Source organism: Castor canadensis, chromosome 9, assembly GCF_047511655.1.
Source record: "Castor canadensis chromosome 9, mCasCan1.hap1v2, whole genome shotgun sequence".
NCBI lineage: Eukaryota > Metazoa > Chordata > Mammalia > Rodentia > Castoridae > Castor > Castor canadensis.
In genome coordinates this window covers 117,475,323-117,482,834 of record NC_133394.1, presented here as the reverse complement: position 1 = coordinate 117,482,834, position 7,512 = coordinate 117,475,323, and positions in this window count along the sequence as shown.

Genomic DNA, 7,512 nt, shown 5'->3' with positions numbered 1-7,512 from the left:
CAACCCTAGGATACTCTATCCAGCAAAACTGTCATTCAAAAATAGATGGAGTTATAAAAGTCTTCCATGATAAGCAGAAACTAAAACAAAATGTGACCACAAAGCCACCACTAGAAAAGATTCTTCAAGGGATTCTGCACACAGAAAGAGAAAGCCAACATAACCATGAAAGGGCAGGCAGCACCAAACTACAGGAAAAGAAAAAGCAAGAAATAGAGAGTAACCTCAACTTAGGTACACACAATCAAACCTTCAATCAACTAAGACAACTAAATGACAGGAATCACCACATACCTATCAGTACTAATGCTTAATGTTAATGGACTTAATTCCCCCACCAAAAGGCACCATTGACAAACTGGATTAAAAAGGAAGAGCCAATAATTTGTTGCTTACAGGAGACCCATCTCACTGACAGAAATAAGCATTGGCTTAGGATGAAAGGGTGGAAGAAGATTTACCAAGCCAATGGCCCCCAAAAATAGGCAAGAGTAGCAATAGTTATCTCTGGCAAAGGAGATTTTAAATCTACATTGATCAAATGAGATAAAGAAGGATATTACATACTAATAAAAGGGGAAATAGACAAAAAGGAAATAACAATTATCAACCTATAAGCACCCAATGTCAACGCACCCAATTTCATCAAACATACCCTGAAGGACCTAAAAGCATATAGTAACTCCAACACAGTGGTTGCAGGAGACTTTAACACTCCATTATCATCAATAGATAGGTCATCCAAACAAAAAATCAATAAAGAAATCCTAGATCTAAAATATACCATAGATCAAATGGACCTAGTTGATGTCTAGAGAACATTTCATCCAACTTCTACACAATACACATTCTTCTCAGCAGCCCACAGAACCTTCTCCAAAATAGATCATATCTTAGGGCACAAAGTGAGCCTCAGCAAATATAAGAAAATAGAAATTATAATAAGCATTCTATCTGATCACAATGCAATAAAACTAGAACTCAACAACAAAAATAAGACAAAAAACATGCAAACAACTGTAAAGTGAATAACTCATTGCTTAATGAACAATGGGTCATTGATGAAATAAAAGAGGAAATTAAAAAGTTCCTGGAAGTCAATGAAAATGAAAACACAACCTACCAGAACCTATGGGACACAGCTAAGGCAGTCCTGAGAGGAAAGTTTATAGCCATGAGTGCATATATTAAAAAGACTGAAAGATCCCAAATCAATGACCTAATGATACATCTCAAACTCCTAGAAAAACAAGAACAAGCAAATCCCAAAACAAATAGAAGGAGAGAAATAATAAAAATAAGAGCTGAAATCAGTGAAATAGAAACCAAAAAAACCATACAAAGAATTAATGAAACAAAAAGTTGGTTCTTTGAAAAAACAAACTAGATCGACAGACTCCTGGCAAACCTGACTAAAATGAGGAGAGAAATAACCCAAATTAGTACAATCAGGAATGAAAAAGGGGAGATAACAACAAATACTATAGAAGTCCAGGAAATTATCAAAGACTACTTTGAGAATATATTCAAATAAATTTGAAAATCTTAAAGAAATGGACAGATTTCTAGGTACATATGCTCATCCAAAACTGAACCAAGAGGATATTAATCACCTGAATAGATCCATAACACAAAATGAAATTGTAGCAGCAATCAAGAGTCTCCCCAAAAAGGAAAGTCCAGGACCTGATGAATTCTCCACTGAATTCTATCAGACCTTTAAAGAAGAACTGATACCAACCCTCCTTAAACTGTTCCACAAAATAGAAAGGGAAGGAAAACTGCCTAACACATTTTATGAGGCCAGTATTACACTTATCCCAAAACCAGGCAAAGACACCTCCAAAAAGGAGAACTATAGGCCAATCTCCTTAATGAACATTGATGCAAAAATCCTCAATAAAATAATTTCAAACCAAATTCAACAACAGATCAAAAAGATCATTCCCCACAACCAAGTAGGCTTCATCCCAGGAATGTAGGTGTGGTTCAACATACAAAAATCAATAAATGTAATAAACCACATTAACAGAAGCAAAGACAAAAACCACTTGATCATCTCAATAGATGCAGAAAAAAGCCTTTGATAAGATCCAACACCATTTCATGATAAAAGCTTTAAGAAAACTAGGAATAGAAGGAAAGTACCTCAACATTATAAAAGCTGTATATGACAAACCTATAGCCAGCATTATATTTAACGGAGAAAAACTGAAACCATTCCCTCTAAAATCAGGAACTAGACAAGGATGCCCATTATCTCCACTCCTATTCAACATAGTACTAGAATTCCTAGCCAGAGCAATTAGGCAAGAAGAAGGAATAAAAGGAATACAAATAGGTAAAGAAACTGTCAACATTTCCCTATTTGCATATGATATGATTCTATACCTTAATGAGCCAAAAAACTCCATTCAGATACCATCAATAGCTATAGCAAGGTAGCAGGATATAAAATCAACACAGAAAAATCATTAGCATTTATATACTCTAATAATGAACAAACTGAAAAAGAATATATGAAAACAACTCCATTTACAATAGCCTCAAAAAAAAATCAAATACCTAGGTGTAAACTTAACAAAGGATGTGAACAACCTCTACAAGGAAAACTATAAATTTCTTAAGAAAGAGATTGAGGAAGACTATAGAAAGTGGAGAGATCTCCCATGCTCATGGATTGGTAGAATCAACATAGTAAAAATGTCTATACCCCCAAAAGCAATCTACACGTTTAATGCAATGCCCATCAAAATTCCAATGACATTTATTAAAGATATTGAAAAATCTACTGTTAAATTTATATTGAAACACAAGAGGCCATGAATAGCCAAGGTAATAGTCAAAAGAACAATGCTGGAGGTATCACGATACTTGACCTCAAACTGTATTACAAAGCAATAACAATAAAAACAACATGCTACTGGCACAAAAACAGACATGAAGACCAGCGGAACAGAATAGAGGACCCAGATATGAAGCCACACAACTATAACCAACTTGTCTTTGACAAAGGCGCTAAAAATATACGATAGAGAAATAGCAGCCTCTTCAACAAAAACTACTGGGAAAACTGGTTAGCAATCTGCAAAAAAACTGAAACTAGATCCATATACATCACCCTATGTCAATATTAACTCAAAATGGATCAAGGATCTTAATATCAGAACCCAAACTCTAAAGTTGGTACAGGAAAGAGTAGGAAATATTCTGGAATTAGTAGGCATAGGCAAGAACTTTCTCAATGGAACCCCAGTAGCACAGCAACTAAGAGACACCATAGATAAATGGGACTTCATAAAACTAAAAAGCTTCTGCTCAACAAAAGAAATGGCCTCTAAACTGAAGAGAACACCCACAGAATGGGAGAAAATATTTGCCAGCTACACATCAGACAAAGGACTGATAACCAGAATGTATAGGGAACTTAAAAAACTAAATTCTCCCAAAGCTAATGAACCAATAAAGAAATGGGCAAGTGAACTAAACAGAACTTTCTCAAAAGAAGAAATTCAAGTGGCCAAAAAACACATGAAAAAATGCTCACCATCTCTAGCATAAAAGAATGCAAATTAAAACCACACTAAGATTCCACCTCACCACTGTTAGAATAGCCATCATCAGCAACACCACCAACAACAGGTGTTGGTGAGGATGTGGGAAAAAGGAACCCTCTTACACTGCTGGTGGGAATATAAACTAGTATAACCACTCTGGAAAAAAATTGGAGGCTATTTAAAAAGCTAAACATTGATCTACCATATGATCCAACAATACCACTCTTGGGTATATAGCCAAAAGAATGTGGCAGAGGTTACTCCAGAGGCACCTGCACACCCATGTTTATTGCAGCACTATTCACAATAGCCAATTTATGGAAACAGCCAAGATGCCGCACCACTGATGAATGGATTAAGAAAATGTGGTATCTATACACAATGGAATTTTATGCAGCCTTGAAGAAGAACAAAATGTTACCATTCACTGGTAAATGGATGGAACTGGAGAACATCATTCTGAGTGAGGTTAGCCTGGCCCAAAAGACCAAAAATCATGTGTTCTCCCTCATATGCAGACATTAGATCAAGGGCAAAAACAACAAGGTGATTGGACTTTGATTACATGATAAAGTGAGAGCACACAAGGAAGGGGTGAGGATAGGTAAGACACCCAAAAAAACTAGATAGCATTTTTTGCCCTCAACACAGAGAAACTAAAGCAGATACTGTAAAGCAACTGGGGCCAGAAAAAGGGACCAGAAACTAGAGAAAAGATTAGTTCAAGAAGTTTAACTTAGAATGTAACACACATGCACAGGAAATCAATGAAAGTCAACTCCCTGTATAGCTATCCTTATCAACTAGCAAAAACCCTTGGTTCTTCCTATTATTGCTTATACTCTCTCTTCAACAAAATTAGAGATAAGGGCAGAATAGTTCTGCCGGGTTGCGAGGGGTAAGTGGGGGTAAGGAGAGGGTGAGGGGAAGGGTGGAGGGAAGGGGGGAGGAATGACCCAGACATGTATGCACATATGAATAAAATAAAAATTAAAAAAAAATTTATAGCATATTTCTGATCCAAATAAGTACACATATACACCTGCTGATTTATTTTTTCAATTAATTAATTTACTTATTTTAGTTTCCCCTTTTTTTTATTGTTGTGTTTGGTGGGGGTACATTGTGGCATTTACACGTGTTCTTACAATGTATCATATATATTACACAAATATTTATTCCCTCTACCTTTCTCCTTTATCTCCCTCATTTCTGGGAGTAGTTTCAACAGGTATCATTTCTGGATTTACATACATGCGTACATGTTTTTTGCACCATATTCACCCTCCTTACCTCTTACCTCATCACCTCCTCCCTCCTCCTGGTGCCAGCCCCCCTCCACTGGTCAGGACTTTTTCTGCCCTCCTGCTCTCCAATTTTGTAGAAGAAAAAAGAAAAGATAAAAAGAAAAGCATGACATTTTAGTTTGTTGGAGATAAAGGTAGTTACCCAAGGAGTTTCCTTGTGATATTTCCACATAAATATGTATTATAACCCCAATTGGTTCATCAACTCTAATTTTCTTCATTTTACCTCATTCCCTTTGTTATGGCAGTTTCGGTCACTTTCAGATTTCTATATTCATTCTGTATAGAAAGTGTATCAACCATTTTCAAATTCTTAGCTTACCTACCCCTCCCATGCTTGACCTCTCCTTAGTGTGACCAATTTTTCACAATATTGCTGCATTTGAATTAGCACATATTGATTTGACTTCCCATTTGTTGTTAAAAATCCGTGACTGACTTTCTTTTAAAATCCCTTTATCACAGTTTTCTTTTATTGGGGAGGACTGGAGTTTGAACTCTGGGCTTCACTCCTGCAATGGCACTCTACCACTTGAGTCACACCACCAGTCCACTTTGCTCTGGTTATTTTGGAGTTGGGGCCTTGTGAACTAATTTACCTGGCTGACCTCCAATCATGATCCTCTTGATCTTAGCCTCTCAAGTAGACAGGATTACATGCATGATCTAGTGGCACCTGGTCCTTCACCGAAGTAGTTCTGACATACAAAAGCCTGTGCGTATTTAATGTATAGAATTTGATGAATTTGGAGATACACAACCATGGAAACATCACCAAGTAAACTTAGTCACCACCCCAAAAGTTTTCTACCACCTTTTACTTATTAGTATTTTGTTATGTGTGGTAAGAATACTAAATATATACCTCTTTGCAAATTTTTAAATAAATAATGTAGTATTGTTTATAGTAAGCACTATACTGCCCAATATAACTCTAGGACTTGCTCAAATTATAAATGTTATACTTTTTGAATGGTATATCCCTATTTTCCTCATTTCTTAGCCCCTGGAAGCCATATCCACTTTCTTCTGAATTATGGCTACTTTATATACATCATAAAAGCAGTATATACCTTATTTGACCTCTGTGTCTAGATTAATTTCACTTAGCAATATCATGTAAGCTCTTCCATGGAAGAATTTTCTTCTTTTCAGTGCTGAATAATATTACATTGTGTGTATCTATTCATTCATTTTTCAGTGCTGGAGATTCAACTCAGGGCCTTGCACATGTTAGACAAATGCTCTACCTTTTAGCTATATCCCAATATGTTATGGTCATTTATGTGTCTCCACTGGTGAAATGTCTAAGTCAATATACTAACCATAAATTTTGGTAAAGATAAAATGATAAAACATTCTCAAAGTAGCATCAAAAATAGAATATTTAGAAATAAACAACTAAGTAAGAAAACTTTAAAGAGTGATGGAAAGTAAATATTAATAAATGAAAACATTCCATGTTAATTAACTAGAAAAATTAATAAAAGTTAATATTAAAATGTCCATACTACCCAAGTGGTCTACAGATTCAATTCAATCCTTATCAAAATACCAATGTATTTTTAATGGAAATGGATGAAGCAGTCCTAGAATTCATAGGGTAGAAGAAAAAAATCCAAAATAGTCAAAATAGGGGTTTTTTTTTGTTTTGATTTTTAGTTTGCAATATTGGGGCTTGACCTTAGGGCCTACACCTTGAGCCACTGCACCAGCCCTTTTTTATAAAGGGTTTTTTTCAACATAGAGTCTTGCAAACTATTTGCCTGGGCTGGCTTTGAACTGCAATCCTCCTGATCTCTGCCTCCTGAGTACCTAGGATTACAGGTGTGAGCCACAGGCTCCTGGCTTAAAGCAGTTTGAAGTAAGAACAGACTGAAGGTATAACACTTTCTCTTCAAAATATATTAAATGATCTATAGGAATCAAGACAGTATGACACTGGCATAAAAACAGACATATAGACCAATGGAATATAATTGTTATCCCAGAAATAAACACAAGCATGGGACAACTGGAGTTTTAGTTATTGTCATTTATTTGTTTGTTCATGTTTACAATACTGGGGATTGAACCCAGTATTGGGTTGTGCTATGCAAGTCCTGGGTCAACTGGCTTTTAACAAAGTTAACAAGAATATGAGAAGTGGAAAGGGCCATTTATTCAAAAAATGGTGTTGAGAAACCTGAATATCCACAGGTAAAAGAATCAAATTATACCTTTTCTTTTTTTTTTTTTCATTTTTCTTTTATTATTCATATGTGCATACAAGGCTTGGTTTATTTCTCCCCCCTGCCCCCACCCCCTCCCTTACCACCCACTCCACCCCCTCCCGCTCCCCCCCTCAATACCCAGCAGAAACTATTTTGCCCTTATCTCTAATTTTGTTGTAGAGAGAGTATAAGCAATAATAGGAAGGAACAAGGGGTTTTGCTGGTTGAATCAACTTCAAATGGATAAAAGACTTAAATGAAACACTGAAACCTTCAAACTCCTGAAAGTAAACAAAGGGAAAAGCTTTCTTGGCATATGCTTTGGGAATAATTTCTTGGATATGACACCAGAAGTACAACTAACAAAAGTAAAGATAGATAAGTAGAGTCACATCAAATTAAAAAGTCTGCATAGCAAAGGAAATAATTAATAAA